This window comes from Diorhabda carinulata, chromosome 12 (genome assembly GCF_026250575.1).
Source record: "Diorhabda carinulata isolate Delta chromosome 12, icDioCari1.1, whole genome shotgun sequence".
In the NCBI taxonomy this organism is placed as follows: Eukaryota; Metazoa; Arthropoda; class Insecta; order Coleoptera; family Chrysomelidae; genus Diorhabda; species Diorhabda carinulata.
Genome location: NC_079471.1, coordinates 7,923,836 through 7,949,425, shown reverse-complemented (window position 1 = coordinate 7,949,425; position 25,590 = coordinate 7,923,836). Strand labels below are relative to the sequence as shown.

The 25,590-nt window shown below is 32.7% G+C and overlaps 1 protein-coding gene and 1 non-coding gene across 2 annotated transcripts in view; both read left to right on the top strand.

Annotated features, from left to right (window-relative positions):
* Positions 1-8,563: 8,563 nt before the first annotated feature.
* On the top strand, positions 8,564-8,636 carry Trnak-cuu (transfer RNA lysine (anticodon CUU)). Its single transcript has one exon. It is a non-coding gene; the product is annotated as a tRNA-Lys (tRNA).
* A 9,947-nt stretch (positions 8,637-18,583) lies between these two features.
* LOC130899971 (protein GDAP2 homolog) overlaps positions 18,584-25,590 on the top strand; it is a 96,177-nt gene continuing 89,170 nt past the window's right edge. The window contains exon 1 of the mRNA XM_057810242.1: positions 18,584-18,825. The gene's annotated coding sequence lies outside the window, so the exon portion shown is untranslated. The remainder of the gene's footprint in view (positions 18,826-25,590) is intronic.

Below are 25,590 nucleotides of genomic sequence, written 5' to 3'. Positions count from 1 at the left end.
GTTCATGTAAGATCCTTGACATATTTTGTTACTCTTCAAATCATTAATTATATTGTCTGATTCTATGCATATAACAGCCACTTCTCAACTCAAAGTGATAATAAATAGATCTTCAATTCTTATTAGCAAAAAAAGCTTCTCTCGCCTGTACACTTTTACGCCGGTGTACACACAGCAATACGAACTAAAATTGGAAAGTAGCTTTGATTCTAAATCACTAAGGTACTACTTTTTCTGTTTGAACTGATAGTAACAACTCACTCAATTTTATAAGTAAATCAAATTTCAAGCTAAATCCGTTATAGATCTCCTACCGTTTTGTGTTCTGGCAGGGTCGTCATGTTTTGATTGCAGATGAGGTTTTTCCCATCAGTGGAAACATAATAAAACTATATCTTCAAACTCACTGGTATATTTTCAACTTTTACATTCAATAACGCCGTCAAATACATTGATAACAATGTGTATACCTTATATCTTATATCCATACAAAATATTATGTTATGAGTTACAAAGGAAAATGTTATAGATACAAGGTTTGTTATAGTTTTAATGTCGGCTATCTAAAGGTACGTGATTGTTAATCGAGTGAAATTGCACGATGTTCGATTCATCGTGCCCTACAATTAACTTCACTATTTTTTAACGACCTTATGGTTTAACAACCGTTCTGCCAAGTCTATCTATGACAACGATAAACGTGTGTTAACGCTAAAGTAATCACTAGCAGCTATTCCAATGTCTTCATCAGATCTTTTTTGTTTAATTTCTCTAGTATTTTTCTTCCGACACACTTAAAGCCATCGTCTTTTTTAAAAATATTTGAAAATCTCTTGTTTGGTCTATCAAAACTCATTTCTTCAGTATAAACTATTTTTTCTCAATTTTGTTAATCGAAATAATAAATTGCTGGACAAAATTTGCCGTCCCTTTTGATATTCTTTCAATAAACAAAATATTTTTTATACACATTATTTTCGATGTTTCGTCTATTTAACTGAAATAAATTTTAAAAAAATCTAAGAATTGAATAATTAACCAATATTATAATAGAAATGAATAACTGGTAATTTAAGTTTATCATATATATTGATGTGACAACATTGTCTGAACGTCGTATTCTAAAACAAATAACCAACGGAACTCGAATCGATTCCTTTTTAGAAGTGAAATTTATCATTCAATTTGTATGAAGAAAAATGTTCATCCGTTTTATTTCCGAACAAAATGGACAATGATGTCGCTTTCAATTTTTCCCGGCAGCGTTTCGATTTCAATTTCACATTCGAAAACTAATTTCTTGTTGACGTAGGCAAAGACAGAACATACAATTTATATATATATACTGAATGTTTTGTTATTAAGGTTCTCCTACTTTATATACAAGATGTTTATAAACTTATTAGACAAAATTCAGAAGGTGATTACTCGTATGAAATTAAGATTGGTCTTTCCTACAACAAAATTTCTTCAATCCACCTCTTCCCAAGATATTACCCTTAAAAGGTGGTGACTAAAATTGAATGTATATTTTTTCCTCCAAGATTTCAGTAAAGCTAGAAAATTTCGTAATTTAAACTTAAAACCCTTGTTTCATTTAAAAAGTTTTAGTTTAAAGTTTTTTCCCAAAATAAACACCATAATTTATAATTTTTTCAATGAATTGAGTGGAAAACAGTAAGATGTAGAAGTAATACGATTCATAATAAAGTTGGAAATAACCACCTCTAGCAAAAATACATAAACGTAGCCTACGTGTCATAAATTGTCGTACACGTTCAAGATTTGAGGTGTATTTCTTATGGCGACACACGCTGGGTCTCGTAGGGACTAATGATTAAAGGTAAAGAAATCACAAAGATAACTCTGGAGATCGAGAAAGCCAATGTTGGGCCCTCCTCGATCAATTCAAATTTTGGGATATGTTGCATCTAAATTTTGCCTATCAATCCGACGGAAGTGTACTGGAGCACCATTGTGCATGAACCACATGTTTTGTCTTATATTAAGTGCTGAGGCTCAAAATGTGGCCCAATTAAGTTGCCCAATTTGAATATAGTGCTCTATAATATCATGGGGTTTCTCGTCTACCTAATTATTGTGAAAATTTTTGATAGATATCTTGAAAAATTGAGGATATTTGGGGTGTTGGCAATTCTTCTAGTGCTTGTTTCCGGGTGTTCATCAAATTCATATGAAAATTCTTGCTCTATATTTCCTACTATCCGGAAATGAATTTCTTTTGAACATTCCAGTTTCGGACTAACGGTTGTGAATACGTGCTAATACGGATTGATTAGGCGTCATTCGATGAGGATATTTTTCAGCATAAAGACGTCTAGCTTGTCGAGAAGTACCATTTGCCATACCATATAAAAAATGCGTGTTGGCCTTCTCAACATTTGTATATATGTTACAATACGAAAAAATAACAATCTACAAACTTACAAGTAAACTTCGATTGGTAACTATCAGGGCCGGATTAAGATTTATAAGGCCTGGGGCTAAAATAATGACGGGGCCCCCTTAAGGAATTCGGAAACCCGGAAAAATTCACAAAATAGTATCAATACTTTAGATTTGTGGCATCAACACATTAAAAAATACAGAATTATTTCCAAATGATGGGGCCCTCTTGGACCTGGGGCCCGGGGCTATAGCCCCCCAAGCCACTAGCTTAATCCGGCCCTGGTAACTATCAATAACAGTGTTTGAAATCGGCCTACCACAATTTGAATAAACATTTAGTTAACATTCTAAATGTATTGTCGAGCCAACTATTCTAAACTTTGTTATTAAAAACTAAGTAGAGGTGGTCATTTCCACTATTTATTATGAATCGTATTACATTTTACATCTTTACTGTTTTCACACAATGTTTTTTCTACATCTATTGGTTTTGTGAAAAAAATATATTCAAATAAAACAAGGATTTTAAGTTATAATTTTGTTTCATAAAAGTTTAGTTTTCACCCTCGTATAATGTAACAGGAAAATTGAAGAAATACCCGTAGTTAATGCTTTACGAGTACACGGAAATAACACAATTTCACGTTTCTAGCTTTACCGAAATTTAAGGAAAAAATAAAAACTCAATTTCAGTCACCCCTTGATGATACCTCGGAAATGTATGCGCTGCCGAAAATAGGAAAGACATATCTTAAATTCATATGAGTAATCACCTCCTGAATTTTTTCGCTTGAATTTAGTAAAACCCTGTATATACAATACAAAGGTATTCACGAAAGACCCAAGACAGTTGAACAGTAGACAAATAAGGGTAAAGAATTTTGTAATTATAATAATATTGTTGATTTCAAGAACAAGAATCTCAGCTAAGTACTGTAGAATAATAATGGTGAGTTCCCATATATGAAAGTGTAAATTCAATGAACAGTTTAGACCAGGGATGGGGAAACTATGGCCCGTGGGCCATCTCCGGCCCGCAAAGCGTTGAAATCCGGCCTGCGACCAGCAAACAAAAAGTACAATTAAGTACAATTATCTTTTTATCAGAAATTACATTCTCATGAATTGGCAGTAAAGGCAGTACACGTCGGGCATAAAACCCGTAAGTCCGACTGTCGTCGAACGCACTACCCATTTGAGGCGACTATTTTTGAACACCAGCAAATTGGAATTTTATAATCTCGGACACAATACCCAATATGCCTAGAAAATAATGGCTATGTTTGGTACAAGCTGTTTGTGCGAACAAACGTTTTCAATAATGAAAAAATTGTCTTCGTAATAGGTTTTCGGATGACCTCCTTTTTCATTGTTAAAAATTTAGACGATTTTGCAATTTGATCAATTGAACCTTTTCCAGTTTTTGTTTTGTCAGATAACAGTAAGAGATTCTTAGATTTTTAAATTCGACCATCACTTTTAAAAAACGTTGTTATTAAACTTCAAACTTCTTGAAACGCTGTTGTAACGATATTTTGGATTTAGACGTACGCCAATAATAATTAAAAGCATATTTAACAACTATATCACAAAAATACAGATAAAGATACATAATACGAATCATATAGTATTGAAAAACAATGTACTGCAATGAATATCACGAATTATAATAAACTCAGCTATTCTACTGAATTCTAATCAACTCTTCAAGTACCCTACTCAAATCGAAATCGATCGGCATCAAAACAAGCTTGTCTGCCATAGCTTTTTAACTATTCTGGGACCATACCTTGCATGTGGCCCCATAAACTAAGTTTCACATACGTACATTTATAATGATGTATAATTAATTTTAACATATTTCTTATAAAATTGATTCAGTGACAATGATATTGATATATATGATTGATAATGATATGATATGATACAACCGTTGATATGGCCCGAGCCTGAAGTGGCAATCTGTTACTTCCAGATTAAATAACATCTTAAACTATGCAAAACGAAAAAATCAAAGATATAGCTCCAGTTGTATGGCTGCAGACAAGCTGAAATCTTCATAGGTGAGATAAGTCCCATAGACTGGGGGTAGAAATATCACAGCTGACCAGAAGGAAAGTAAATGCTCTATTACAGGATACTTCTAGAAACAAAATCAACAAATTTGTCGATCCAGAACGCCATTTCTGTGGGATAGAGAAGGAAACAACGATAAACATCCTCTGGAATTATCTCGTTTCCACGCACAGAGAAAAGTCCTAGGTCTTGTAATTTAGTAGAGGAGCCTTAGCTTCAAAGCCAGCAACGCTCGGAGAATTCTCCAATTCTGGGGAGTCTACATGGAGTAGTGCAGCGTTTCCTAAGTTTCTACCACAGCCGCCGAGAAGGAGATTTTCATTTTTTTTCGATCTACCTTCTTGGTCTGGACTAAAAAAATATACTTCGTCAATATATATGGGAAAATACATAAAATTTGCATTATCCTCAATGCGAGTAAACAACTTACTCTTTTTATACTTGTGCTCTTCTTCTAAATGCATCATTTGATAATAATATCACCGAAATTAAACATTTCAAAATATTTACAACAAATTTAAAATCGGGGATTTTTATTTTTTCTCCAATACAATGAGGATAACCAGTTTCAACTATTAAATTTTATTTTCAAACAGCAATCAATACATTTTTTTACCTGTACAAAAGTAAATTGACTCATCAGAGAACATACTTTCATTTCATACGACCCAGCTGAATTTTTCTGCAATGCCGGGGCGCAGCCCACACTTTTATGGGAAACATTGGGAAGGGACAAACTACCCAGACAATTACAACCCTCCATTCTTTAGTAAAATGGTAAAACATTTTTACTACAAAAAACGTTAAATTATGACGTTTACAATGTAAATTTTATTTTAAAAAGTCGAGCAAAAAAAGCGACACGGCCGGCCGTACCATCTTTTACTCGAAGCAGCTCAGGCCATTTTCGACTCCCTATAACTCTGTATTTCTTGTATATTTCAAATTTCAATTAAATTGAACCAGTATTTTCAAAATTATAACTAGTCAAAGCTCTTAATTTTGTCACTCACTGACTGACCGATCATGAAAACTGAGGCATAGTCTAGTAGACATAGAAGCTTCAAGTTTTGAATACAATTATTGTTTAGTGTATAAATCTCGAAAAAACTGAAATATTTTGGTATGGGTATAGGTATACACAAAAGTCGAGACATTAGTCCCAATAATGCGCTGATAGATATCGGCTCTGCAGTATTCATATCCAGTCAAGCTTACGGGTTACTTTCGAGAATTAGAAGTCTGGGCGGGTTACATCTAAATATCGAGAGGAGTCGTCAATTTGTGAATATAATGGACTAAGAAGCATTTACCGTCCAGTCAAAAATTGTAACATCAAAGCCTCCGAGAATACCCAAAGAGATAGAGAATGAAAAAAAATGTAGCTGAAGCTCAAAAAGTAGTGCTGAAAAAAAAGGAAAGTTCATAAGACAGAGAGTGGGCTTTAAGAAAATTCGTTGTTGGTATCGACAAAAAGAAATCAAATGCTATCAAAAACAAAACCAATTCTCGCAACTCAGTTCCTCAGTCCCTACTTTAGGGACCTTCTGTCTTATTTACTACAATATGTATTGTTTGTGAGTTACATTGTGTTTTAAAGCGATGGCCTAGTCAATATATTATATTTGAACATAAAAGATTTTTAATATTAATGCGGTCACTATAAGATGTTGTTAGATTAGCTCATTACATAATAACTTAAGACAGAAAGTCCCTTAAGTTAGGACTTGATAAATCAACCGATTTGGTATTACATGGATCTCACAACTTTTTACGGCAAAAGAGCTGAGTTGCGAGAGTTGTTTTGTTTTTGATGGCATATTACATAAATAGTACCAGCAGAACAGATCCCTACTATGGGGCTAGAGGTGATCACCTCTAACATCGATATAAAATATTTTCATGTCAAAAATGCAGTTTTCGGTTAAAATTTCAAATACGAGACTTTTAATAAAAAATACATGTTTTATCTGTAAAATCTATATAAATTATATCGTATTCAACTCACGAGTCATGTAGATCGCAATATCTGGCATTAAAACACAATCAAAAGCGAGCACGGTGTTGAAAATCGAAAATAAAACGAACTAGGAAGACAGAAAACGACAACAGGTACCAACATAACAACACTAAATCTATACGTGCCTAGAATATTGGTCACGGTAAACTTTTGTCGAATGAAATAATTTATATTCACATCAAAGAGATGGGCTAATTCCGAATTATACGATAATTCATCAAATTACATCACAAAGTTAACAAACGATAATGTACAGCCTCATAATCTTGATACTTAAAACAATATTATATAAGAAGTTCATAAGTACGTAGGAAAAAAATAGAAGGTATGTACAGGCAATAAAGTACTAATAGTAAACGGATGTATGCAATAAATTTCGAGTTATTGGATATAATCTAATTAGGGGAAAAACTTTATAATTGTTTGGGAATGTTGGTAAAGTTCTTACACCTATTCTTATTTGACTATGAAAAGTATCAAAGAATTTCAACCATAGAACCACAGAGGCAAAATGAAAAGAAAAAAACTCGCATCAAAAAAAAATTTTTTTCGTTCGTACAATTTTTTGTTATTTATTAAAATTTTACACTCTTATTTTTACGCATCAACCACGCAGGGTGATTAGCGATTTTTAATACAATTGATCGTTAAATCTAGATTTTATTTCTTTTATTAGTTTGCAGTCTTCCAGGTAGGTCATAAGTTTCTTTGGGTCTTCTTGAAGTAGCTTTTCCAATGAATGTTGTAATTGATTCATTTTCCCGCTAGTAGGTCACTCGTTCACTTCTACTTATAAAATTTTATACTCTAATTATACTAAAACGTAGAAATATCAGGATAAGGTGATATCGAAGCGGAGATAAGAAACCAAGCGGCAAAAGCAGCACGAACCTCAGCTTACCTGAACGATACAATCTTCCGAAACAAATATATCGGAATCGAGACCAAATCCCGAATCTACAAGGCCGTTATCCAGCCTATATTAACATACACACCGGAATCCAGACACGTCGAACACAAAGAGAATATTAGAAATCACTGAAATCACTGAAATGAAAATACTTACATTAAAGAAAGAAGAAGATACTGAAGAATAAACCTTAAGATTCCTTTTCTGAGAAAATTTACCATGATGATATTGATATTTTTTTACACGATAACAAAGCTGATTTTTTGACGGGAGAGTTTTCGATTGAAATTGGGATGCTTTTTCGATTCGATAGATGAGATGAAGAAATAAATATTTCAAAACATGTTTTTTGTAAAACATGAAAATAAAAAAACCAAAAACTTGGTTATTTCAATTTTTTACATAAATTTTGAGGTTTCGTAAAAAAAGATTGTATATCTTTCCATTACCTACAACTTTGCTATTTAATTTTTCCATAGGAAATCAAGATCAACCGTTTTTACCCTTGAAAACTCACCCCTCTCCACTTTACGACTTCCATTTTCTCGTTTTTCAATAGGTTTTATCCTACTATTTTTTCACTCTTTATCATTTTTGAAGGTTTCTACAAGCTACCCAAAAAAATTTTTCTACATTTCAATTTCTTCCTCAATTAAGTAACTCGATTTTCGACAGTATGCTATTCAGTTAGAAATATTTTATTGTGTTTCAATATCTCCTGTAATTATTTTCAATAAATAATTACAATTGATGATAATTTTCTTCGGAATGTCTCTTTATGGCAAACGGTTCCTTTCTATGTACAACGTTAACTATTGGGTATGAGCCGCCCCTGCCCTCCAGATAGTAGTGTGGAATTATTTATTAGTAATCATACATTAAAAATTCATAATGTTCCAAAGTATAATTTAGAAAACATACTTAAGTATAAATTCTAATTTCGCAACTTTAAATGCCCATAACTCAGAAACGAAGGATCGTATGAGAAAATTTTTTGTATATCACAGCATTATTTTCCTGTCATCTACTCATTTCCGAGTTTTTCGCATCAAATCTCGGAACAGTCTGTATAAATATGTAACAAATTTATAAGAAAAAGAAAAGTGTACAGTATTGGTAGATATAAAATTAAAATCTTTCAACAATAAGCCCGGCTAGCTCAGTCGGTAGAGCATGAGACTCTTAATCTCAGGGTCGTGGGTTCGAGCCCCACGTTGGGCGAATTTTTTTTTTAATCAAAGTAATGAAAATTTCAAAATGAGATCCTACGGAGTTTTTACTTAAGGGAAATTACGTATTCACCCACAATCTACTATTAGTCTAAGAGCCCCAAACAAAAAAGTAGGTTCTGAAAAAAACGTACGGGAACAGGTATTTTTTTTAATATGTTCAGGGGCGTCCCCTGAATATAAATCCAAGTGGGTGTCATGGCTTCACTTCAGCCGCCATCTTGAAAAACATGTTTTATTAAATATCTCGCGAACCGCGCATCGTATGATAAAAAATGTAAAGATCATTATTGTAGATAATAGTATTTGCCATCTTTTTTATTTGAAACTTTTTTTTGTATAAGGCATAGGTTTTTAATTATAGCGCTCCAAACTTTTTTTTCAATATGGTCTTATGCTAAATATTTGTTGTCAATGATAAATTGAAAATGTGGTAACTGCATTGTGGAGCATAAAATTTTGTATAAATTTCATTTGACACCTATGCGTTATACAAAAAATGTTCTGTTGGAAATTTAAGGTCTAGAACAATTTTTTTTCTTATTATTATTCTCATTGTTGTAGCAGATTTGTGTTTTTAGCTAACAACACCGCTCAAGTCTAGAACTGGTGGTTTTCCCATTGGTCACAAGATATAGGTTTCAGCCAATCAGAAGACATCCTCTCCTTTGTATTTTCCCTTCATGATTGTTGCTTCATCACCTTTTTCACAGCCAGTCCTGTTCCTTTGCACAGTTGAGGTTGATTAATGTTACGCAGCATTATAACAACTGATCCTACTTTCAATTACAAATTGTGAGGTGGTAATCCAGGTAATTTCCGTGAATTTAAAAACTACATGGGATAGCTGACTATGTCCTCCTGGTTCATAAAGGTGTCGACTGATTTGAAGGAAACCAACTGTCCTGGAAGAAAATTCAGAATGGTCGCATTGTGATCCTCTACATCTTTATTTTTCGTCGTCAATATTTCTCGTTCACTCAGCCAATTATGGTTATGGAACTGTTATGGTTATCTGTGGATAATGTGAGGAATCCGGTCGAGGTGTCCACTATGACTTTAGTATCTACAATGTCTAACAACTGCTTCTTAAACACATTGGCAGATTCAACTTGTTGCAAATATAATCGCATGTTAGAAGTAAAATGTCACTATCACAAATCATCAAAAAAGTAAAGAAAGTTCTCGCACATGTAATGGTAATCATCACCCATAAATATAGAAGGATGCACTCTTTGTCTGAGGTATCGGTCGACATATTAGCTGGTTGTCAAATGTCAAATATTATGGTTGCGTTCATAAATTTAATTTGTGACACAACATCAAAGAAAAACAAAATTATTGCTTTCTAAACTTTCTCTGGACTTTCACAAATAATTCGAGACCAAAATTAGCCAGATCGGTCCAGCCGTTGTCGAGTTTTAGGGAGACTAACGAACAGCAATTCATTTTGATGTTGTGCTCAAAATCGCAATGCAATCTTGAGCAATGCTTCATTCCGTTTAACAATAAAAAAAATATTGTGATTACTCAGAAGTACCTGGAGAAAAATAACACCCACATGGATTGTGATTCCGTACACACTGCAATAGAACGTGGACTAAACGGCAAGGAAATTTACCTTGCCCGAAACACGTTTTTTGGACTAAACCTTTTTCAACGACTTTTAGAAAGAATTAATTTATAAATCTATAACGACTTGGTACATTTGTCACAGATTTACGTATGCTAGAATATCGACCAGATGGCGCAATTTGGTATAAAATTGGTTTTGATCGTTACCACAACGTCCAACGGCACTTAACAGCATTAAACACAAAAATTACCGGCAGAAATTGTATACAGCTAGAATACCAATTACTAAGCTCAAGTATGAAGATTTGCAACACCTTAAAGGTGTATTACCAACTAGTTTTCACTGAAACTGCAACTAACTATTGAGATTTTGAGTTATTATTTTTATTTTCTAAAATTTTATCACTGTTATATCTTGTTTCGTTCAAGATTACTGAAAACTGTTTTCAATGTTAGCTATTCCAATAAAAAATAATAATTGTAGGTTTGTATCCCACAAAATCACTACTTATAATGATAATTATTGATCTAAATAATGCGGTTGTTGAAAATTTTGGTTATACAGGGTGTTTCAAAAAAAGATGATGTAGGGTAGACAGAAAAATGAAAAATATTTGAGGTTTGCTCATTAAAAAATTCATATTATACGCATTTTTTACGATTTTGCTGCAACATTGTATTGAAATATCATACGAATATGCTTTGAAAGCGGACACATCCAATGAATTTGTTTTTATGTCTGACTCTCATAGAGGGCGCTAGTTATACAGTTCGTACCAAGTAGTATTGAACATTGAACACTCATTTAAAGTTAATTTTTAGGCAGGTGTGAAATTAAATTAAAAAGTCAGACATAACAACAAATTCATTGGATGTATCAGATTCCAAAAAATATTCTTATAAAATTTCAATACAATGTCGTCAGTAGTTGCGGAAAAATCTTAAAAAATGTATATAAAATTTTTTAGTGAGGAAACCCCAAATATTTTTCAGATTTTTATCTATCCTTGAAACACCCTGTTATAACAATTCATAAAATTCTAAAAAATTTTCTTTGTTAATCATCTATTAATAAGTTATCTCTAAAATTTCCGCAATCTAATAAAATGTCAATCAACACCGCTCAAGTCATAAAATAAAAGTTAAAATGAATTAAATTATCAAAATAAGTATTAATAATAAGTTCTTAAACACTAATTATGGTATTTATAAGTAGTAACAGAAAAATTCTTCCGTTTTTTTTAAATAGACAGTTTTTTCGTCTCTTGTAAAGTTGGCCAAAATGACTTAATCGGTGTTGTTAGCTAAGGATATGCAAATATTTTTATTCGGCTCAGTTTTGTTAAGGTTTGTAAATAGATCTATTATTTAAAATATAGATGTGGTCACTAAATATTTTATATTTTATTCCACACCCTTGGTTAATGTCAACTCGTTCGTAAAAAAATCCATAAAAATTCCCGATGAATAAACCAACAGGTTTGAAGTGAGAGGTATCGGCTACTGTAATTTCATGGCCTCGAATCGCGAGGCAAACAACAGCGCAAATAATTTGACTTCTAAAATAAAAACTCACTAGAGCACTTACATTGCATTCTTATATAATGAATTAATTTATATAAATAATTCTTAATGTTTTTCGACTTTTCGACCTAATATCGGTGTTTATCAAAATATTAGCTGACATTAACAGCTATATTTGATCACCCAACACATTAATATCAAAAAACTTAATCATCCAGCATTTTCTATTCTATATTATTGAAATGCAAATTCGAATAGATGAAAAAAAATTACATTATTTATAACATTTAAACTTATATAATAGAATCATGAATATTATCAATAGATTTTTTTTAAATTAAAGAAGTGATCAATGCTGGTTCTCTGTCACAAGTTTACAATGTTGATCACTTCCATCTCTTCGCCATTTTATCTGATTTATTTAATTCATACCGAACCAAATTCTGATATTTTTCAGCAACAAATGAGTCCCCTTCAACATTTCCACAATTCAAAATGTTCCTCTGTTAAGTAGGATACAACAAATAACCCCTGTTGGTTCTCTGTCACAAGTGTTGATCTATTTAATATCTTCGCCATTATGTCTAAATTATTAAATTCATAACCAGGTTGAGATATTTTCCAGCAATAAAATTAACTGAGACCGTTTCTTTGTTTAGTATAATTAATAGCTGAGGGCGCTCCCATCAAAATTTTATGGTGTTGATCCCTTTCATCTCTTCGCCATTTTATCTAAAAAGCCAGATTTGTCAATGGTGTCTTCAACATTCTTGGGTGAAGCTCGCTCTTAATTGATCTCAAATTTCCTGCTGTTGCTTCCACACCACACTACACGGATATAACAGAGCTGTAACAAAACTTAGTTGAATCTTCATATTCAATGATATGTGATGTTTTGTTTTATGTTTACCAGATTTTTAGTATTCATCAAATTTTTAATTCTACCCTGATTTATGTACCTATTGCCTTGCAGCTAAAGCTTGTTCAAGGTCTATTTACAAAAGCAAAGCACATTATTTTAGACACTCTTCATATTATCATAAACGATTTACACCGATTAACCATTCTTACCAGTAGTTTTTCGATGCATCAATTATACCAATTTCACTTTGGGAAAATAATAAATACCTTATCCTCTGATTCGCCATTTTTTCTTTCAACTTTTTCGCACTTGTAAGATCATAGTAAAAATTCCATTTTTTTCTTCAGGTCAACTAACGGAAGGTACATTTCCTGGCTTATATTTCTCAAAGAATCTTTTCTCAGACTTCTATTAGTATAATCGGGATATTGCGCGTCCCAAAATTGTCTATATTCACTATAAAGTTGTATTAAAGAGACTTTGTTCTTTATCCATTAAGCTAGCACGCCACGAACAAGCGAGGCGAAGCACAACCGTGAACGTAGCAAACATACTGTTACGAAATCATCCGCCCTAGAGCCGGTCCTGCTTGGATATAGTGGAATTATGGAATTCGGCGAAGGTGCCAACTTTGATGAAATACCCAGTATTCGTTTGATCTTTGTTTTTATATAAGTTTTTATAACAAACGGTTTATTTATATTGTTTCTTCTGAATATTTTCTAGGAAAGTATATTTCTTTATTTTTTTAGATCTTTTGAAAATTATTTTGGAATATTTTATAGTTTAGTTTAGTTTATAATAGTTTATAATAAATAGTCGTAGTGTCAAGAATTAAAATAAATTATTCAAGTTAAGTGATAGTGATAAGTGAATTATTATAAGTTAGTTGAGTGTAGTGTATAGTACTTAAATAAATTAAGAACGTAAGAATAGAATAGAAATCCTTTAAACATAGAAAAATGACTGGCTGAGGAATTACCCCCCAAGACTGATCGCTCAGGCAATCCGCGGCTAATAAATACTTTGTGAGGCAAATTCGCTCATAAAAATTCTAATTTCAATCAAGATATCAAAATATACCTTTTTGTAGACATAAAAAGTGTCTTTTTGCCTCTGCTTCACATTAAGCTTCGAATGAAGAACAATTTTGTAAAGGCTGTGGATAGGTTTTCCAATAGAGACTTGACAATTTTGAATTTAGTTTATTAACGCACCTTTTCACTCTTTTCACTTAACATCGAACTGGCACTGTCACGTCTACAAATCTTAAAAATTTACTACAGAAATTCGGAGTCGGTGGCCTCTACTTTAAGAGCGTTAACTTCGATTTTCAGTCGTAATTCTCGATCTAGTAGACAAGAAGTTACAAGTTTAGTGAAAAAGTTTGAGTCTTCATATTCGTTGTTTGATGTTGCCGTGACAGTGAGACTACGGTCGCTGCCGTTGAAACGTCCGTAGCAAATGATCGAAATCAATCAATTCCATGAAGTTCTCAAGAGTTGGGCATCGTCAAGACCACTTTATGGCAAATTTTGACAAATACTTTACACCCATACAAGACCAGGCTCACTCAAGAATTGGAGCCGATGGACGACCATTCGAAGCGACGTACATTCTCCGATTGGGCTCTGGAAACGATGCGCCAAGATGATCAATTTCATCGCAAAATCATCTTCAGTGACGAAGCTTATATCTGGCTCAATGGGTTTGTCAATAAACAAAATATGCGGTAACTGAAAATCCACATGTGCTTAATGAAAAACCATTTCATTCACAAAAGATAAATGTTTGGTGCGGTTTGCATGCCGGCGGCGTCATAGGGACATATTTTTTTGTCGACGATAGTGGTCGCCACGTTACTGTGATCGTGGTGATCGTTATCGCGCCATGATTATCGATTATTTTTGACCCGAATTGGTATATATGGCCTTGGACAGCATGTGGTTTCAACAGGACGGCGCCACAAGCCACACAGCACACGTTTCAATCGATTTATTGAAGAACAAGTTTGATGAGCGTGTTATCTCAAAAAATGGACCGATTGGCCACCTCGTTCGTGCGATTTAACGCCTCCTGATTTTTTTCTTTGGGGCAACGTCAAGTCATTGGTCTATGCTAATAAGCCGACGACGTTAGAAGAGCTCAAAGCCAACATTGAACGCGAAATAGCAGCCGTTTCATGGAAAATTGGGTACAATGAATCAACCGCTGCAAACGTGGCCGCAGTGGCCACATAAGCGAAGTCGAGTTCCATTCAGAAATGTTTTGAATGTACTTCAACCCGATGATAAAGTTTTTGAAATATCTCAAATGGTTTTCATTTCATTTTGAAAAAAAATTGTCAAGTCCTTATTGGAAAACCCCTTATATCCTTGGTTAAGTGACTCCTACAGATTAAAAAGTTGCTGAGCGATGTTAATTTTATAGAAAAGCTTACTTCGCAATAAGTTAAGAGCTAAACTCACTCGTAAGAGTCGTGTGGATATTTTTGGACAATAATTTCGATCCAAACCATGTACGGCTAGTTAATAAATGTTTAGATTACTATAAATCGCTTGAATGCCGAATGTCATTAAAAAAATCAGTTCTAGTCATTTTTTCCCGAAAATTTGGGACCTGTTAGTGAAAAACAAGGTGAAAGGTTCCATAAGATATCAGAACTAGTAAAATTAGGTACCAATAGTGGTGGGATCTAGCTACGAAGTAGAGAAAAAGTACATAGATAAAAAATTTGTCAAAAAAATAATAAATATACATATTCCAAAAGAATATATGAACAAATACTAATCAATTAACAAACAAAATGGATTAAAGACATCAAAATGTAAATTTATACTTTGAAAGCGTCGTCGTTTTTTGGAATCTTCATGTCACATCAAAAAATTTACCTCGCTACTACACCTATTGAAATTTAGTACCTACTAAAATATCAATTCTGCATTTATTGTGCCATCTATACGTCAGATCGGAAACTCCTCAATTGATGTAGATAAATATCTTTATAATACGCATATGTAACCAAATAATAATAGACTCGTCTCTGACATCAATTAATTGAATAATTTATAAAAATGTCACGAAACTACAGCAAGTAACTGATTGGAATCTTATTTAATACCTTTCTCCCCATTAACTGCAAGGCTAATCTTTGGATACTCAAGTAATATTAAATACTAGATAGATACAAGACTGCTGCACCTTTGTAAAGTTCAAGGACTTCGCTTGTGGATAACAACCTCTACTTCTTATTTAATGTTACATGCATTTGCAACAAAATAGCTGTATCGTGGGGAAATTAGAAAGATAAGTTGTAAGTGTAAGTATCAATATACAGTGTATGATGTAGAGAGTATTGCTTTTTTAAACATCTAAATATCGTGAAAGGGAGCATGTCCATCACGAATAAATAATTTGAAGACATATTTACTACCTGTAAATAATTGAAAAGAAATGTAACAATAATAGAGAGAAATTTATGTACGTCACTTTATGATGTATTTCAAACATAGAAACAAACAGCTTTGTTCATAATATTTCATTCGTTGTTGACTATTAGAATCTCCATACTATAAGTGTTATACAATGATATTTTTTTTAACATTCAAGTTCAAGTTTTATTATCTATTATTACCCCACTTGTTCTGATTAAATATTTACGATCGTCAACCGTAAGTTAATTAGTTTGAATTTTTGTATACGTTTTTAAGACGTTGACAAATCATAATTCCGACGTTGCATTACTTTTGAAAAAAAACTTGTAATAACAAACTGTTTACGAATATTAACAATAATTATGTGTAAATATGCATAAACGATTAAACCTTTTCAATATACAGCACAAATGAGTGGAAATTTGTCTTAATTTCAACAAAAAATACGATTTAAAACGAATTTCTGTTGAAAGTTTGTTGTAAACAGTATATTAAATAAAATATAGTGTATTGCCAATGGTGTTGTCATCTATACTCGGTAAGAATAATTTTTTAATTAATATCCAGTTACCTACGTTATATGCGTAGCGACATCTAGTAAGCAGTAGTCAAACATTTGAAACCAAAACCCTTTCCGCTACTTCTTTAGTTCGCAATGTTGCCAAATAGTGAAATTGATCGTATAATTGAAAGAATAAAAATAATTATAATAAAACCACCGGCACCGCATGGAAAATGATCATTAGAATAATTTACTATAAAAATTAATACTTTGTGTTTTTTTTTCAAGGGAAATGGTTCATCCATATTTAATGACACCCTTCTCTCCTTCATATATCGCTCAAATATAGCTATTCTTCTTTCTTTCAGAAAAGATTTACTAAAAAAAATTAATTGGCTCAAAAATATTGTTTCTAGAAGATTTCACCTTAGCAGGGGCGGATCCAGAGGTCTATGCTGGGGAGCGGGGCGACAGACAAGAATTCCTTCTTATAGTATGAAAATGTGTCAGTTCATTTAGATAAATCAAAAATTATTTCTTAAATTTGAGTACTTAACACCATCCCATTCTCTAATTTTTGTAACTTTCTAACTTTGAACGTTTCGATCCATGACTTTTGGTTTCTAGAGTTAGTTTGTTCATTTGTTTTTCAATATTTTCTGAAATTCTTTTGTTGCAATAGTTTAATTATATTTATAAAACTAATTAACGCAAAACGAAGTACCATTTTAGGCAGATAGATGCTTGCCTCCCTAAACATAAATCAGCTTGCGCTCGTGCAAGTTTATTCTTGTCGCGCATGTCATAAACTTCGCGTTTTTGTTTCTTGCTAACTGTGTAAGCATGTGATACATTTAAAAAAATAATAATACTCATTAATATCATATATTATTTATGTTATCAGCATTATTAATACTTATAATATTGATTTATCATATGATACTTATTATTTTTCAATAAACTGATGTTAGTTTGATCTGAACTTGATTCTTTAACTTTTATTTTGTTTCGTACTGGGATGGTTGCCTTTAGGACCGCCCCTGTACCTTAGTAAATCAACAGGATCACAGATTACCTACTTTCAGATGAATCACGACAATGTTTTGTTCTAATCAAATTGACATGTTGGCCGGAATTTGAACTACTAATATGACATCCTTAATAAAATAGTGGCAAATTTGTATTTTATTAATGGCGCGTGATTTAAATTATTTGAGGTAGTTCATACTGCTACCTCAGAGCTAATGAATGTTCAAATTTATGTTGTCGTTATATATTTCTTAAAATGGCATATTTTCAATATATAATATCACAAAAGATGAAATTTTGAGAGCTATTATGAAAAAAACGGATTTCGGAAATTTATTAGGTGTAATCTTGTAAGGAAAATATTTAAGTTATTGTAAGAGCACTTATTTTGTTACTTAAGTAAAATGTAGATAAAAAGGCCGGCAGCCATCTATTCAAAACAGGATTTTGAAACAAATGAATCACATAGATTCTCAATGTTATACATTTATTGAAATCATTTTTAAAAATTAACCACAGCTATACATAATCAAAAGGACACAAAAACACTAGCACACAAGAATAATCAGTCACCATGATAAACTGCACAATGTCTACCAACATTAAATTCTCCAATCTTGTTTCAAATCGCCAGCTTGATACACAGATAGCAGATCCATCTAGGGCTCTGAACTTAAATCACAAAATGATTCAGCTTTGGGCCATCTGTGTGATAAAATAGATGGTTTGTTAATAGTATACAATAGAAACAGTGCTAAAATTGGTGAATAATAACTGTCTATATAAATTAGTTTTTTATTATTCCTTTACTTATTGATTTATGCATCGAATATCTATATATCTGTATATTATCAGTTAAAAACTACTAGTAAAACATGACAATAATACTTATGCGATATAGTTTCAATAATTAGTGTAATAATTAATAATCTGTGTATTGTAATTCAAAACAACCTCATTATCATATTGGTGAGTTGTTTCTTTTTGTTTGAGACGTGGCAACGACGCGTACAATCTACCATAACACTTCCTGCGCGGATGATCCAACTTGTCAGAATCCGAAGCCGCACATGGTTTCTGTGTTGAAGTCACGTTGAAGTTGATTGCGCAAAACTCAAAACTGGAAACAAAAACGAATATTTGACAGTTTGGTGTTGTAGGTGTGTGTGTGGTGGTGTGCGAATTTAAATATACATATAGTGAGAGCGTTTTTGACATGAACTGTATGGTAAACTGAAGAAAAAAACAGTTTTGGGTGAGTAATACGTTGTTTTGGTATTGTTTGTTATTTTATAACTATATTTGCGGATGTAATCGTTACTTATTTGTCTGACCTTGCCCTTGCAGATGAACGATGATAATCATCCGTTCGTATCGTTCTGTTTTTGTTTCCTTTGTTATTAACATTTGTTTTTATATTTGTTGACAACATTGCTACATTGACATGTTTTAAATAGGAGGATAGTAGATAAAAATACTGACTCAAGAAGTTTCCATTATATATAGTAATTAGTTCCTTAGTGTGTTTTAAAAATAGAATTTACGGTTATAATATAAATATAGTATTATAATAATAATTGCGGAAGTATTAGTGAGAGGGCTTACGTATATAAGCCAAGTAAAAACTTTGTTTTGTTAACAGTGATAAATTTTTATTGAAATAATTCTTAAGTAATTATTTTATTTATTTAACGCGAAGAAGAGTATGTATATGAATCTAAAATATTCTAAATCTTCAGTGGTGTAGAAATTGTCTGGTTTTGAATATATAGTATCATCTAAAAATGATATATTTTACAATTTCATCAATGTAATAACGTCTTATGTGTTTTTTTAAAAGGTACCTAGAATTTCAATTATATGCATTAAGAAAATATTATGGTTTTAAGACTGTTGACCTCGTTAGAGATACAATTATGTGCACGTGTTATAATGCCATAATGTGGTTATTATTAAAAACATCAACTTTCATCAAATTTTCTAGGGTTACCTGGGGAAATTAATCAAATTAGGTTCACAATTTCCCCTAAAGAATTAAGACATAAATGTATGTTGCTCGTCTACATTATCATAGAAAAATAAGACTCCGATGATTATTTTTTTTACATTGCGCCAAATGCAAATTTATCAAAAGATAAGATACAGTCAGTGACATAATAACTGAATAGAATATGGAGTCGGCAAGGGGTCTCTTCAAGCACTATTTCAACATTGTAATGAATGAAATTATAGGGAAAGGAAGGGTATAACATATTGTGCTATGGGAATTAAACGGCAATGGTTATGGAGAGCGAGTTTAATAAAAACACAAACTTCCATGTGGTAATATGTGGCAGTTCTTTGAAAATTTATCAGAAGTGGTCATTATGTAGCTATAGATTTGGCAACGCTGCACAAGATTTGGCATCATTATATACGTCGTGGTATCAGTCACGGAATGCCTGCGCTGTATGCAGTGACATACAACATACGTCAAACCGTTTAATGGAGGACTAAGGTTTATATATTGTATGTGAATAATTGTCCTAAACTTTTAAATTAGTTAAATGTAAAGAGGTAGCTGAACTAACTAATGATTATTTAAGTAAATAGTACCTATACTACTTTGTAATAACCGTTTTCTCCATTAAAAGTGACACTTTTAACCACAGTCAACAGTGTTAAAACAGTTATTCACGTAACAAGTGTGTAAAGTAACCTTTTTCCGAAGAATGCGAATATTGCGACAATACTATGAGTCGAAAAAAGGCCTTTACCCACTTTACAAAAGTTTAATTAAAATTAGAAGAAATTAATGAAACTACAGACGAATTTCTGTTTATCAGTCCTTCTCTTCGGCATGTATGCCACCTAAAAATAACTATTACTACTTAAGTAGAAAATTAAAAAATGTATCAGCGCGACTTGAACCTGGGACCTCAGCATTTGAGTCTCGTACTTTAGTCACTACACTGCGGAGACCTTAATAATACGTTTTTTACGCATTTCTGCTTAAAGTGAAGTTTTACGCACTCGTAAGTTTGTCTATAGTACGTACTTTACGCACGGTGGTGGGAAAAATATTTTTAACACGGTTTTGAGATATTAAAATGTATCTTAAAGTTGAATGTAATTTCCAATCCTCCTATTTTATTATTAAAATAGGCCAGATATACACAAAACAATGTAAGATATTTGTGTTAAAAGTATTTTATTTTGTTCACAAAGATATTAATACAAAGTTAGAAATTCGTTTGCTTTGGGTTTTGAAATATCCCCCTGGCTCGAATTTAGAGAAGAGATTTACCTGTATCTGATAATTTTGAGAATACAATCACAAAACAGTATCCCACCACATGAGGATTACTAGTGATGAGCTTAAAAATAATGTAACAATTATTTATCTATTTATTTATTTTATTTGGTTTTCATATTCGAATACCTTATCTATTAGTCTTGCCTTTGAGTCTCGGTGCGGTCCATAGGCCCGCAACTAAACTTTCCCCACAGCTCGCAGTGGTCCTATGGACTGCACGATGTATTTTATTCGACACAGCCCAAGGGTTATAATTGATGAAAAATTTTTATTTGTGCTACCTACACATTACCTTCATTTCATATAAATTTTTTTCGCACATTTCTGTACACTTTACATAAAAGCTTAAATCATCGTTCAAAGGATAAAAAAGCAAACAAAATGTTGTTCTTCCATAGTGTAAGTAGGGTCTACCTTCCAAGAAATATAATAAAAATATTTATTTCGAATTAAAAGTGCAAAATACAATGTTTTTTGTTTACAGTCCAAAGGATCGCCCTGGGCTCTGGAAAAAGTTTTAGCGGTAAACTTTTCCTCGAGCCCAGAGTAGGCCTATGGACCTCACACGAAAAAATGTTTCCTTCATTTTTCCTTAAAACTAGCGGGTTTTCCAATAAGAGGTGTTATTTTGATATTCAAAGAAAAATGCCATTTTTTGAGATAAATGATCGGATGTTTATATAAATAATAAATGGGCGTCTCGACTGCGCTTACAGGACCATATCCTTTTCATGAAATTTTCCGTAACCAAATTGCAAAGCGGCTGCCCTATGTCTTTGATAGCCTCACGAATTCCATCCTTGAGGTCTTGAATCGATGCTGGACTGTTGGCGTAGACCTTATCTTTCACGTGGCCCCAAAGGAAAAAGTCACAAGATGTTAAATCACAAGATCTCGGTAGCCAATTGTGATCACCTCTTCGAGAGATAACACGGCCCGGAAATTTTTCCCGTAAAAGATCGAGATGGTTTCCTTGCTTGTGTGGCACGTAGCGCCGTCTTGTTGAAAGTAAACGTTGTCCAAATCAATACCATCCAATTCCGGCCATAAAAAATCATTAATCATCTCTCGATAGCGCAATCCATTCACCGTAACTGTTGCTCCAGCCTCATTTTCGAAAAAGTAAGGTCCAATGACACCGCCAGACAATAAACCGCACCAAACAGTCACGCGTTGAGGATGGAGAGGATTTTCAACAATAACTCTTGGTTTTTCCGAGTTCCAGATTCGACAATTTTGTTTATTGACGTAAACACCAAGGTGGAAATGGGCCTCATCAGTTAAGATGATTTTTCGATGAAATTCCGGATCATTTTCATGCATTTTAAGGACCCAATCAGCAAAGACACGACGTTGTTGATGATCTGCCGGCTTGAGTCCTTGTGTTAACTGAACTTTATAGGCCTTAAGACCCAAGTCTTTATGCAAAATACGGTGTAATGACGTTTGTGGAATGGCTAATTCCAAAGAACGACGAGGAATGGACAAACCTGGGTTTTCTTCAACACTTTGGGCTACAGCAGCAATATTCTCAATTTTTCTTGAGTGACGTGCACGGGTTTTATTCTTCACATCACTAACTTGTCCCAACAGCTCAAATTTTTCCACCAATTTCTGTATTGCGGTCCGAGCAGGTGCTTCACGTCGACCCAAAAATGTTTTAGTTTTACGAACCGTCTCTGCCAAACTACCATTTTTACAGTTAATTTTAATAATTTCAATGCGTTGTTGAAGCGTGTATCGTTCCATTTTCATTAATGGCGTAGTTTCTACTTGTCAAATGTCAAAAAATGACAGCTTCAAAAGTGACATTTACCGAAATAGCGGGCTGTTCAAAATAACACCTCTTATTGGAAAACCCTATACAACCCATATGAAGTGTAAAACACAAAAAAAATTTTTGGGCCCAGGACAACATAATAATAAAATTTCTTTTGAATTTATTATTTATTATAATCTTTACAATTTAAATACTTACTACTTTTTAATATAACGAAACATTCACACAAACGAACGCAAGCTCACGAAGCTGTAGATCACCAAAAAGCGGATTATAACATTTGTATCGATTTCAAACGATAGTACTCTTCGCTCATACCGTTTCTAAAGGGTTCTCAAAGTGACTTTATTATCACAGATTTCTATATATGGTCGCTTCCTTGACTTTTTTATGCTTTCATGAAAGACTAGAATACAATCTCACTAAAGAGACTATAGTAACATATTGTTAATTTAAAAAAAAAATCCAGCTTCTTAATGCTTGTTACAACACATAACCTTTGAGTTGAAATTTTGAAGTATGAACATCTCAATGATCTAAATATTGCTGTTTTATTAAAAGTTTATAACATTTATAAAAACTTCCAACACATATTTTCATTATTTTGGTCAAAAAGACATAAGACAACTTGCAAGTTCTTTCTAGTCTCTTGACTATTTTCGAATCTACTTTTTGTTTTAACGTATAATGACACGATGTGTGCCTTCTCATCTTCTCATATCTTCAGCTTCAGTCCTTTTCATTTGTGCGTATCCATAGCTATTTGTTTCAGGTCTTCACTCCGATTCTTTCCATATCCATCTCGGACTCATCCAACCATCTCAACCTTGATCTTTCTCGTACTCTTTCATCTTGCGTCCACTAAATTATTATTCTTATCCCACCCTCTGCTCAGCTTTGAATATATGTCCCAGCCATATTACTCGCTTTTTCATTATTTTTACTACATTCTCTTCCTCTTCATTTTAATTATCGTTACCCATAATTGTACGTGTATATTTTTTTCTATCCCCAGCATCATTTTGGCCTCATTCTTTGCCATACTCAGTCTTTGCTTCATAAGTCTTCTTGTTGTTTTATGTCTACTAAGCTCTGTTTTTATTTTAACATCTTTGCTTCTTAATATTTTTCTATTTGTATCAAGTGCTTTATCCGTTGACTGTATTTTCTCTTTTACTTGTTCTTCAAAAGATCTATTGTATCTCCTTTTCTTCCCGTTGTCTGAGGATCCTCAGTGTTTCCAGCTGATCTATAAATGTCACTCTTCTTAGAATAACTTGTATTTATTCACCAATTCACACTCACATTTTTCAACTTTAATTTCTTTTCGTTTCTCTGTACTTTCTACATTCCATATATGTACTTCTTCTCAGCATTTTAGAACCATATTTTCGCCTTCTTACATGAAACATTTCATTGTAAGATAAATAAGATAAATAATGTTGTTGATAGTACATTTCCTTGCCTCATCCTTTTGCGTCACAAATCTTTTTACTGTAACACTTGGATTTTTCATGGTCAATTCTATCAGTTTGATTAATTTGGGTAGGATTCTAGTATATTCTCAAGATAAACTTAGCACTATTCTGCTAGTAATCTAAGAGAATCTTACTCAAGTGAATAAAACTGATATGCTGGAGTATGAAAACAGTCTTTTCCGCTTTCTTCAACACTTTGGTAATCGCTTTTCTGTACCTACTGTACTTGTCGGTTAGTCGTTGTACTAATTGTACCACAGTAGTAACTTCTGAAAATTTTTCCTAGGTAGGAATTTTTTGAAAATTTTGATTCTTTCTTGACAATTTTTAAAAGCGTATTAAATTTTTATTCGTGAGAGAATATGTTGCGATTTGGAAAAGATAGTTTGGAAGATATAAAAGCTGAGGTAGAAAGTTAATACCGTTTAATACGAGGAAATCAAATCAACAATATGGAAACCATTTTGGGCGTTTTGTGTAGTAGAGATCGCTAAAATTTTTGAAGATTCCGGATACAACAAATTATCACTTATTGATTTTGAGCCAAAATTTTTTGACAAATCAGCGTGTTGTTATAGCCACCTGTTTTAGCTAAGGCATTTTATTGGCTTAAAATTACAGGTATAAAATTTTCTCCTTCTCTCTGAGCACTAAAACGTCTAGCAATACGAACTCAACCCGTAGCGGATTTCGGCCATACGAGGTTTGTCATAAAAGTTTCCGATCTAATAAAAGACATGGCCAGAAATTATTCGAGTCTTTTGAGAAAATTGGTTCTAATATCTTGATTACACCTCGTAGATTATACATTGCTACCTTTCAGGATTAAAAAATTTCCCGTAAAAACCATCGTGTTATATAAAAAATTTAAAGGAAAACTTCTAACATGAGATAACAGGTAATATACTGTCTGAACTCCAGCGCTGCATAGGATTCCCAAGGGTGATCTTTATCCAGTATCAGAATGAATGAATGGCTTATTCATCCCCCGAGTGAATGACGTCATTGAACGAATGCGATGTCAGTTTGACCTGGTTTCTACATTTGCTTCATAGTTTAACATCTAATAGGGATTTTGGAGAACGAGAACATATTAAAAATCTCTATACATAGATATTTCCCAGAAGTAATCAATTGTAAGATTTGTGTTTCACTTTCAAGATCAAAATAATAAAGTCTTGTATTGAATTTGAAATTTTTCAATGTCAAGTTCTAATTTAGTCAACTGAGCTATAAGTTTTTTTCTAGAATTCATTTCATTAAGTTATTATGGCATAAACACCTACCAATTTCAGATTAACGTTTGACAATTCTCATTTTTGCGAATCCGAAGATTTTGTTTTGATATTGATCGATTTCTATTTTAATAAGCAGGACGCTAAAATAAAGGATAGGGAATCTAGTTAATTTATCGCGAGTCTTTACTGAAATTAATTAATTTCAGTAGCCAAATCATTCTTTTCAATT